Below are 12,248 nucleotides of genomic sequence, written 5' to 3' on the forward strand. Positions count from 1 at the left end.
TTGAGGCCAGGGACTGCTTTGTTTCTGTTCTCTGTATCTTCAGTCCAATGGAATGTCTCGCACATAATAGGGAGTTAATCAATCCTTTCTAAATTCTATTGAATGACAATTAAAACACAGGACATTTACTCAACACTTTATCCCTGACGTTTTCTGGGGGAACGCTTTAGTCTTCTACAGAATCACATTTTTGGACAAAAGCATATTAAATCCAGCCTGGAGCCAGTTCCTATTATTGGCTGTTCTGTTCTTCAAAAAATCTGAGCAGGCTCCAGCCTGACTTCTTCCTATTAGCAACAGATAGACACAGATTAGTGCTTCCCATCCCTACAAATTTTGCTGACACTTCATTCTACATGGAAATTTCTAATTGTAAAATACTCAGTGGTTGGTTTTTAATTGAAATTCACAATGGCAAGTCTTGAGAGATGTTGCATGACAATAAAATCTCAGCTAGAATTATAGGGGACCATTAACAGAGAAGAATGCAGGCCTAGGCTGCCTCCACTGGCTTTAATTGAAAAATCCAACTCCCAAACCTTGAAACATTGAATGTCATAATCTCTACAGTTTTTATAAGGTTAAATAGTTTTCCTGAATTAAATAAAAAATCTAAACTCATTTCCTCCTCATTGTATCGCAGTATTGAAAGGCCTATAAAATCCTCTAATATATTCAACCTTGTCATACAAATGCAGTATTTTCCATTTAATTTCTATAGGCTTGTCACAAACTAAATCCATGATGAGAGAAGATGCCTGATCATCCCAGGAACCAGGTTAAAAACCTTTACATGTGTTTTGTTCAATTTAATTATAAAAAAAATTCACTTTCTTTTTCTTTTCTTAAAAAGGGAATTTAGCAATAATCTGGCTTATTTATAGATGATGAATTAGGCCCGGACAGGTTAAATAATTTATCCAAAGTCACAACCATTTATTTAGTGGAAGAAGCCTCTTAAAATATTTTAAAAATAAAATTTCATTTTTAGATCCTCATTTTCTCCCCTCTGTCCAATCTCTTCTCCCTAATTGAGAAAACAAGAAAAATAAAAACCTTGTATAGTAAAAAAAAATAGGCAATAACCAAACAAGTTCAATATAGGAATGGGAGAAATGGCCTGGTTCATTCACTAATGGATGATGATAAAACTGAGGCTAGGAATCAAGAAGGGGGCTAAATTTTGGATTCTATTTTATTCATTTCAAAAGGATTTATTACATGGCTTCTGTATGCAAGGCATTGGGGTAGGTTGAATAGTAAAAAAAAAATCTTAAAAGGATCCTGGTGCTCAAGGTGATTATAATTTAATTTTTTGTTCTTGTTTAGTCATTTTTCAGTCATATCCAACTCCTTGAATCCTTTCCATTTTGAGATTTTCTTGGCAAAGATACTGGAATGGTTTGCTACTCATTTTACAGATGAAGAAACTGAGGCAGAAAGGGTTATGTAGCTTGCCCAGGGTTACACAGCTAGTAAGAATTTGAAGGTAGATTTGAACTCAGATCCTCCTGGTTCCAGGCCAGTACCGTATCTACTGTGCCACCTAGCTGCCCCCTATTTATTCCCAGATACAATTACACAAACAAATTATTATATATTTGGGTGGGAGGAGAGCACTAGCAAGTACTAGGATCAGGAAGGGCTTCCCTATGGAAGGTGGTAACTTCTTTTTTAATTTCATTTAAAAAAGGTTAGGATTCTAACAAGGTTTAGGGAAGGAGAGAGTGTATTCCAGGCATAAATGACAACCTGTGTAAAGGGATAGAGGTGGGAGATTATAGAACTTGTGAAACAGCAAATAGGCTAGTTTGGGTGGAATAGAAAGTGAATGCTGGAGAATAAGCAAAAAATCAGTCTGGCAAGGGAGATTGGAGCTGCTATAGCCACAAAGACTGTGAAAGACTTTAAATACCATGCAAAGAATTTCTGTTTTTGTTTTTGTTTTTGTTTTGTTTTTGAGAGGTAATAAGAGACCTTTAAAGATTCTTGAGTTGAAAGGTGACATAGTCAGCACTGGGATGTGGGAAGCAGATGTTGTCAATTGTTTCAGGAAGGGATTAGACGAGAGAGAGAGAGAGAGAGAGAGAGAGAGAGAGAGAGAGAGAGAGAGAGAGAGAGAGAGAGAGAGACAGAGAGAGAGACAGAGAGAGAGACAGAGAGACAGAGAGAGAGACAGAGAGAGAGACAGAGAGACAGAGACAGAGAGAATAATAACAGGGCGGTCAATTAGGAAGCTACTGGAATATTCTAGGTGAAAGATGATGAGAGCTTGAACTGGGGTAATGTCTATGTGAGGCAAGTGGAGGAATGTTAGAAAAAAGATGCTTCTCCTAGGATAAATTTATCCTTTCTAAACTCACTACCAAGCTTCTAACTTAAGCCTTGACTGACACCATGCCCCTTAGTCTCCTCTCCCTTCTTATTGAAGGGGAAGAGTACCAAGTTACACCCAATGCCATTCTTTTATTGAGGACAGAAACTGGACTTTTAGATCACTCCACTTTGCTTCTGCTTCCATGTCTAGTTTCAACTCCACAGAACAAGATGGCCCCAGGCAGTTAACTATTGGTGTTCCATATCTCCTTCCTTTCTTTCTCCTCTCCCAACTTTCTACCTCCTTTTGTGTGTCATCTCCTCCATTAGATTGTAAGCACCTTGAGGGCAGTAGCTGTCTTTCTTTATAAAAATTGTATCCCCAGTGCTTCATACAATGCCTGGCACATAATAGGTGAATGTTAAATGTTTATTGGATTGGATATAAGATGTTAAAGTGTCTCTGAATTAGATAGTGAAGTCAAAGATGATTTGGGAATCTTGAATGATCAAAAAGGATGATGATGACCTTAGCAGAAATTTGGGGGTCTGGAGATGTGGATTTAGGGAAGATTTCACTTCGGACATGTTCAGTTTGAAATATTTATGGACATCTAAGTAGACATGCAAGCAAGTGGTTGGTGGTGAATGAGTGGAACTCAAGAGAGGTGAGGGCTTTGCAGGTAGATCTGGGAGTCTGAGAGAGCTGAATCTATGGAAACTGAGAAGATCGTCAAGAGAGAGGATGTAGAAACAGAAAAGAAGAGGTCTCAGGGCAGAGCCTTGAGCAATAACCATCTATTAAAAGTGGGGTATAAGTGATGATCCAGCATAAGGGATATAGCTTGAGAGAATACAGAGATCAAATGAGGAGACCCGAGTATATCTCTAAAGAGCATGGAGGAATGGTTAAAAGGAAAACATTCCTGGAGGTGACAGGACATATCCATCAATCTTGATGCATCTAATAGTGTCCAAAAAATATGGTTAGTATTCCCACGAGCAGGTAGACAGGAGCTTCCAGATTTGGGGCTGAGAAGGGAAGGATAAATGGGAATTGTGCAGAGTTTGCAAAGCAGGATCAGGTGTAATTTTGGGGGGTAGGTTTAGGGGAGTCGCTCAATAATATCATGGCTGCAGTTACTTGTTTGGTGGTTGAGAAGCTTGTCTAGAGAGACGGGTGACAGAAGGAGAGTGTGTTGGTATTATTGTTGTTCAGTTTTTCAGGCACATCCAACTCTCGTGACCCCATTTGGGGTTTTCTTGGCAAAGATACTGCAGTCCCTTGTTTGGTGGTTGAGAGGCTCGCCTGAGAGAGGTGACAGAAGGCAAGCTTATGTAAGTATGACTTGGAAGAGTAGTTAGCAAGTGTGTTGTAGTGAGAGCAAAGAATGAGCGTGTAGTGGGTTGGCAAGCAGGAGATGCGTTTCAGGATGAGTTAGTTCTGTGTGAGGGCGGCTTAAAGGGTTATTATATGTCCAATTTGTGCACAAATGAGTCAGTACGTTCTAAGAAACGAAGAGCTTAGATGTGTGAGCTGTACAATAAAACGAGATCTGAGAAAGACTAACCATGTAAAGTCATGCCTGTATGCTGGTGGCTAGTACATCTCTTCCTTTTTCCCCCAGCTCACCATATCCCAGCAGGGTGCGAAATCAGATTCTGCCTCACATCCGCATCTGTATTTTTCTTGGTTTCTGTTCCTGAAGGGATTGGAGTCAAGGTTGGAGAAGGAAGGGTGAGGAGGGGGGGAGAGGGACAGAGTGATCTTGGGTATGGGATATCCTGATCCCAGGACACAATGGCAGTATTCCCTCTGTTTAAGTCCTGTGAATCAGATTTCTTTCTATGCCTCTCTCGGTGGTGTATCCATTTCTCTCAATGCCAAATCTAAACTAAGGAACAATGGATGCGAGGAATTTTATTGAGACAAACCAGTCCTTGCTAATGCTCTAGCTAGCTAATGGGTCAATCTCCAGCTCAGTCAGCAGAGTGCCTTAAACCTGGTAGAAGCAGATAGATTCTCACACAGCTTGTACCAAGTGCCTGGAATGATGGGAACCTCAGCCACTATGGCAGGTGGCAAGGGAGATATTTTTGTAAAGCAGGACCTCTTAATTCTGCAGAAATTGCACACCATATATTCAGTTCTCTCCTCTGAACACTCTGAGTGCTGCTCCTGCCCAGAAACAATAATTTCTATTCCTATCTCTATAGAGAATGTGCTGGGAGAGCAGAGCCAGGTTTCTGGCTGAGCATCATCCTGAAGTTTCAAATGTGATTGTTTGAAGATAGAGGTGAATAGACCGAAACACCTACTATGTGCCAGGCTTTCTCTCTCTCTCTCTCTCTCTCTCTCTCTCTCTCTCTCTCTCTCTCTCTCTCTCTCTCTCTCTCTCCCTCCCTCCCTCAGCTCCTTGTTTTATTTCAGAAGACTTTTTCACTGAAACCTCTCAAAATCATCCCTTCTACCTTATTATCTGTCCCTCTCCTTCATGCACTTTATACTTGAGCAAAACTGACTTTCTTTACTGTTTCTCCTTCATGATTGTAAAATTGAGATTTGAACTCTGGACTTCAATTCCCACAAGCCCTTGCTCTACTTCCCCAAGATGCTTTGTAATCCCACGGAATTCTGAGGTGGGTGAGATCCAGAAGCTATTTAAGCTGATTACAAAGGCTTTTGAGGTCTCTTTTGGACTTCCGTTTTGGAGCAGACCCATCTCTTCCGTGATGTGAGGTTATCTGGCCTAGGCCTCTGGCCTAGGCACGTGTTTTTTTCTTATTCTGTATTTCTTTAATCTTTAACCTTTAATAAACCTCTAAAAAATATAATACTCCTTGCAGAGAGAAACTAATTTCTACCTGCCTTGGTCTCCCTAAATTTTAACTGTTACATGATCTCTTTGTCTCTGTTCCCTTGCACAGGCTGTGCCCCATGCCAGGAATGTGTCACCTCCTCTTTTGTGTCTCTTAGAATCCTCTTTCCTTCAAAATTTAGTACATGAGGTCATCCCTGATTTCCTCAGTTCCTAGGAACCCCATCCCCAGTTGTATTTTATTTATTTTGTATTTATGTATGTATGTATCTATTGTCTGCCCTTGTGTAATGTAAGCTCCTGGAGGGCAGAAACTGTTTCACCTTTGTTTCTATATTCCTAGAGCCAGCGTGGTTATTCATGCATAGTAGGTGCTTAATAAATACATGTTGATTGATCAAGGATCCAAGACAACTGGAAAGGAAGCCAGGAGGTAATGATGATTGTAATAGTCATTTCTCTTTGCCAGGCTATTTTCCCATAAACTACACCTAGCTTTTGACATTTCTAATTATATTTTATTTGTGAATACTCGCCATGTCTCACAGTTTATGAAGCTTTCTGTTTCCTATGTCAAATTTTAAGAAAATGGTTATTTTTCCCTTGGGGTGGATTCTGCTGTGCCAAAGTGATGTAATTTAGACTTTGGTTTTAACAGACCATTTTCAGGAGGAGCTGACATGTACCGAGGCTCTGTTTGTTCAGTCATCATCTTGGAAGCTGGCTTTGTTTCTGGTGGCAGAGTCCAGGAAGGTTCAGTTTTTGTGGTTCTTCTAAAAATAGATCACTGGACCAAAGGTGAGACCCTCCAATACAGTTGTGCATACCTGGGGGTGAAGGACTGTTCTGTAAACATCAAAGAAGTACTCATCTTCCCTTCTGGATCCTTTTGCTTCCTTTAGTGCTTTCTTTCCTCTCCCCTCCTGCCATCATAGTAAGTAAAAATGTAATTAGTTGGTATATCTAATAACAAAATTCAATATTCTTTATATATACTTTTTTTTTCTGCCCCAATGCCTGGAATAGACTCCTTCCCACCTTTTGCCTGTTGAAAGAATACTGGAGTTATAATTAAAAGGCTTTCATTTAAACCCCAACTCTGTGACATACTTGTATAAATCAGGGCCACTTTAAGGTACCTGGGCCTCAGTTTCCTCATTTGTAAAATGACAGAGTTTAACTAGATGTCTCTAAATCTCTCTTCAACTTCTAAATCTGTAGTTTTATGATCTTCTTTCATGTTCCAGTTTATACCTGTCTTTTGCAAAGCCTTCTAGGATACCCATACCTGAAAGAGTTGTGTGATATTCGGTTTTCACAGTGTTTTGTTTGAGCCTTTTATCCTATTCTCCCTTTGGGACATCACACTTTTGAACATAGCTTAGATTCTTCTTGAAGGCAGAATAGCATTATGGTGCAGTGGAAAGTATCTTGTATTTAAAGTCAGAGGACTTGCCTTCAGTCATAACTCTTCTGTCTACATACCGGTGTGACCTTGGTCAAGTCACAACCTCTCTGAGTCTCATCTCTAAAATAGGAGGACGTTGGTCCAGATGACCGTTAGCATCCTTTTTAGTTCTTTTTTAAATCCTTTTTAGTTCTAAGTCTGTGATCTTACAATAGTTTTGTTTTTGATAATTTTCCCCTGGCACCTAGAAGAATGCCTTGTATATGATACGTCACACATAGGTATTATCAAAAACCATTTGTTAAATGTACGCTGCCATTGTGGCTGGCTTGAAGATAATATAGATTTCGATTCGGTGTTCTTGCTTTTCAAAATGGTGACAAGTCAACGCAAGTTGCCTTTTCCTATTATGTGGTCCTCAGTTGACTTTTTAACTTCTTTGTATCAAATAGTACTTAATAATAAAAAAATTCATCACTGATGCTTTAGAGGAAACCAGTCAAGTTGGATGAAACAAGGTCAGGTACACCAGAACAGGTGTCTTGTCTTAGGAGAACTTTTGCCTGCAAGATAAGATTGGGAGTAGGGATGGGAAGTTTGGACCAGCTCTGAACACAACTCTGATCAATAAACTCCAGTGGTTCCCTTACCTGTAGGATCAAATTCAAATGCTTCTACTGGTCTTTGAAGATCCTCTACACAGTCTCTAACTGTTCTTTCCAGTGTTATTAACAGAAATTCCTTTAATTCACTTTTCGATCCAGTTAAACTGGCTTGGCTTTTCCTCTCCCAACTCCATGTTGGATGTTGGGCGTCCTATGCCTGGAAAACATTCCCTCCTCACATCTTAGAATTTCTAGTTTGCTTCAAAGCTTAGCTCAAACATGTCCCTCTTCAGAGGCCTTTCCTGACCTCTACCTCTCCCTCAGTTAGGGCATATACACCACTTCAAATTATTTTGTATTTATTTAAATTTATTATTTATTTGCATATTTCTATATACTTGTGTGTACACATGTTCTCTTCCCTTAAGGATATAAGCAGGGACCATTTTCATATCTTTGTATGGCCCGTGTTTGGCATATAGTTGGTGCTTTAAAAAGTTTATTGATGAAATGATTGCTCATGATAGGAAAGAAGTCAACTATGTACCAGGCACCGTGCTACAGTATTATTCATGAATCTCACAGAGATCCTGGGAGGTAGTTGTTGTCATTATCTACATATTACTATTGAGGAAACTTTGAGACAGATATTTTGCTTGACTGGATATATTTGCTAGAAGAACTTTGTTTTTCTTTTTTCTTTTTGATGGAGGGAGAGATGGGAGAGAAAATAAGTGCTTTTAACTGAAAAAAATAGCATTTGTGAGAGAAATGCTTACTAATGAAAGAAAAAATAACATTTTTGAAAAAAATCCTTTCATTTTGGTTAAAGGTAGAAGAGAGGGGTAGCTAGAGGTTGGATGGAGGAAGGATTCATGCCAGAAATCTGAGTTTTTGTTGATCCTCAGTGACTGGCAGGATTTGGCAATTTCCAGGCTTGGAGAAAGAAGTCGGTATCCTCTTGAGCATGGGCACAGGGAGACAGCCTGCCTCTGGGAAACAACAGGAAGAAATCATTCCACTTATGTTATTTCAGGGTTGAGTAACTCTCTTTGGCAGAAGGGGCTGGATTTCACTTTCAGTGAAGAAAAGGTAATTTTAGGGAGGTGAGCCCTGTTTAATAAATTTCTCGGCACGGTTGGGGTGCATTTATCCACTTAGGTAACCAGCCTATTACCTTTGGAAATGTACTTGCTCTACCTCTCTGAATTCCTGGGTCTTTTAATTAATCATGTTTTGCTCCAGTTTCCTCATTTGTGAAATGAGGATAAGAATACCTACCCACCCCACCAGAGAATTTGTCAGGATTAATTAGCTAAAAGAACTTGTGAACCGCTTAGAACTCTCTGGAGGAAGACACTATATTAGCACAGGTATATGAATATGGGGATAAGATAAAGTAACACCCACCTTGCTATCTTTTAAAAGAAACTTAAAAAAAATGCAGACTACACTCAAATGTCTCTAATTAATCCTCAGTTTCTAGTGGTAGCTGGAGCTCTATTGATAGGAGGCCCCTGTTGATTCCCTAGGGGGGCATCACTGAGTCATCTAACTGGGACCAAGTTGCCTCAGTGAAGGCACCATCCATGGATCTCTTGATGTCTTGTTGGGAGGCACAACTGGTTTTCTATCTGTGGTTAGTGGCAGTATAGTTGATTTGGGGGTGCACACTTCTCAAAAGCTAGCTCAATGCCATTCTGGTTGGTTGTTTCTTGGAATCCCAGGATTTCTTCTGGATTAATTTGGGAGTTTCCCCTTCATTATAATGGATATTTGTATAGTGCTTTCAAGTTCACAAATAAATAATATATTTACTAATTTTAAGCAACCAGTGCCAATGCTATCAATAAACAATCTAATTCTCATCCAGCTAATCCTATCAATAACCCATTTTGTAGATAAGAAAATAGAAGCTTAGAGAAGTGAATGACTCATCTAAGATAACAAAGCTCATGAGTGTCCAAGATGAAATTCAAATTCATGTCTACTCCAACTCTGAGTCTAGGACATGATCCACTCTACCAGATTACCTCACATCAGATTGGAAGCTCCCCAGAATTCTGAGGACCCTCCTGTTTTCCCCCTCTGCCCCTTGCCCAGCGCTACAGACTTCAAGTAGCCAATATATCTGGGATTCTGGTACAGACTGGGAAACCCTAGTGTCTCAAAGGTGGTTCAAGGCACATGAATGCACAGCCAAAAATTTCCCATGGAAATAAAGATATAATTGACTGTGTTTGCTATGTATTATTTAATACTTCAGCTTGTTTTTGGCCTCAATTTATCTGTCCAGATGAATGGAATAATATAGTATTTGATATTTCTCTTTCTCTAAGATGAACATTTAGAAAGGAAAATGTTGATTTTTCAGAATGATCATCGATCAATCAATAAACATTTGGTAAGAGTCTACTTTGTGCCAGGCACTATGCTAAGTAAAGGGGATACAAAAAGAGACAAAAGACCATCCCTGCTTTATACAAACTCACAATCTAAAAGGGGAGGCAACAGGCAAACAAATACATACAAAGCAAACTATGTGTAGGATAAATAGGAATAAGGAACCCAGGGAAGGCACTAGAATCCAGAGAGGTTGGGTTCACTCAAAGCAAGGCATGGCATATGAAAAAACAACTTTCTTTTTCTTTTTTATGGATGAGGAGGGAAAAGGTTAGGAGATCTGGAGAACTCTATATACATTATATACTAATATTTCAGCAAAGTGTTCAGCATCTTTGCTTTCTGAAAGCAAGACAAGTTAACAAGCATTTATTAAACATTTACTAAGTTCCAGTCACTGTGCTAAGCCCTAGGGATGCAAAGATATTCAAAAAGAAAGTTAGTCTCTGTCGTCATGGAGATGATTTTTTGAATATCAAAAGATTTAGAGCTTAAAGGGACCTTAGAGAGGGTATTGAATCCAGCCTCCAAATTTTACAGATGAAAGAAACTGAGATATAGAGAGGATAATTGATTGGTCAGTATCACATAGCTAGTAAATGTGTGATATAGGATTTGTATTCACATTCTCCTCCTGACTCCAAATCTGGAACCCAATTCACTCCTTGTGAATTAGGTGGAGAGATATGGGTTGAATGGTACATTAATTAGAAGGATTTATAAATGGTGGAAAGACCCTAGCTGGAGAGCATGGATGGAGATATTGTCAACAACTGGCATTCTCTAGGGTTCCATCCTTCACCTTGACTCATTCATAGGGGAAGGCAGAAGATATATTTATATTTTTTTTGATAACACAAAGCCAGAGGAGATGATACAATATAGAGAAGAGTAGAATCAAAACTCAAAAAATTCTTGACAGGCTTGAAACAATGGATCAGAACCAAGCAAATGAATAATTAACACAGATAAGTCAAAACTAATACTATGTTTGATTATAAGATTAACTGCCCAAGTACATGATGATGGAGACCTGGACTAACAGCAATAGAAGTCAATATAGTATGTTGTAGAAGTTAAGAAAGTTCAAGCCACCAAAGGTTAAATTTCTAGAAAAAAAAAAAAAAACATGGGAACCACAGTCGTTTTTGTCATATTGTGCTCTGTACTGGTGAGACTCCATTCATAATATTGCATCCATTTCTGAGCACACTTGAAGAGAAATGTTGACAAAATGGATAAAGGAAAGTGAACTGGAGGGTGAAGGATCTAGAAATATTGTCATGTAGAGAATGTTTGAATTCTTAGAATGGAAAAGAGAAGTCTTTGGGTAGGACATGATAGACTCATGCTCAAGGGAGATTAAATTTATTCTTATAGATTTTTGAGGGCAGGATTAGGACTGATGGGTAAAAATCATGGGATAGATTTTAGTTTTCCATACGGCACTTTAACATTTAATGAAGTAGTTTATTTCCCATCCCTGGAATTATTTATTTAGAAGTTAGAGACTGTTAAGGTGTTTTTTAGTTTCTGTGCTGGGTAGGAGGTTGGACTCCATTTTTCTGAGAACCCCTTCCTATTCAAAGAGCCAATGGAATTCTTACAAAAGGAGTGATAATAACTAATTAATTAATTGAATCATTCATTAAGTATTATATAAGCTAGAACTATTCGAGATTCTGGGGAAGTGATAGCAAACTCTTAGAGATGAGAGTAGGGATTACTTCATTTATTGTGTTTTTGACCTCAGTGCCTAGCACATAGTGGGTATTTAATGAATCTTTGAATGGTTCATTAAGAGAAAATGAGGCATTATTCTTGCCCTCAAAGAGCTTACAATCTAGAAGAGAGGAAAAGCAAGTAAAGATAACCGATTAGAAAGGCATCAGTGTATCAGAGATATATAAAGTGTTCTGAGATCAGTGTAGTTTCTATTAATTAGCTCATAAAGAACTATACATTTTCCAGGCTAATACAAGGGTAGGAAAAGAATTACTCACATTCTAGCTAATAACTGTTTTATTCTAAGTTTCCATCTGCTTGTGAGAATTAATTTCCAAAGTGAGAATATTCTCACTTGAATACATTGGTACTATTTTTGCACAGTATCTGCCACATTTTAATAGTCAGATAAGCACATGACATGGAACCAGCCTGAATCTCAGCTTTGCATTTGGGTGACTGTTGGCATTGGGTGAAGAAAGGGAAGAAAACCTTAAACAAATCCTCTCTGTTTCCTTTCCTGATAAAACTAGAGTATAATGTAAAGGAGGATGATTTCCTGAACATTTGTTGGTAAATTAAATTCCTACCCTGAAGTTAGAAAGTCCTGAATTCTAATCTTGTCTTGCAAACTCTTACTAGTAATGTGGATCTGGGAAAGTCATTTACCCTGTTTTCTTGAAGGGAAAATGAGAATAATCATAGCACTTACCTCACAGGGTTGCTTTCATGATCAAATAAGATAACATGGAAAGCACTATGTAAAAATTCTATAACTGCTAAGTACTACTTCTACTATAGTTACAACTGCTATCACTACTACTACTACTACTACTACTACTACTACTACTACTACTACTACTACTACTACTACTATTACCACTACTACTACCACCATCACCATTACCACCACCACCTTTTACCTTACAGGACCAGATCATATATTACCTTCTCATGAAGCCCCCCTTGATA

At 38.6% G+C, this 12,248-nt stretch overlaps 1 long non-coding RNA gene across 2 annotated transcripts in view; it reads right to left on the reverse strand.

Annotated features, from left to right (window-relative positions):
• Positions 1 to 5,631: 5,631 nt before the first annotated feature.
• The window catches only part of LOC130454669 (uncharacterized), a 35,529-nt gene continuing 28,912 nt past the window's right edge, over positions 5,632 to 12,248 (reverse strand). For both annotated transcript variants that reach the window (XR_008912494.1, XR_008912495.1), the window contains one exon: positions 5,632 to 6,058. This is a non-coding gene — a long non-coding RNA (uncharacterized LOC130454669). The remainder of the gene's footprint in view (positions 6,059 to 12,248) is intronic.

Source organism: Monodelphis domestica, chromosome 5 (assembly GCF_027887165.1).
Source record: "Monodelphis domestica isolate mMonDom1 chromosome 5, mMonDom1.pri, whole genome shotgun sequence".
Taxonomy (NCBI): domain Eukaryota; kingdom Metazoa; phylum Chordata; class Mammalia; order Didelphimorphia; family Didelphidae; genus Monodelphis; species Monodelphis domestica.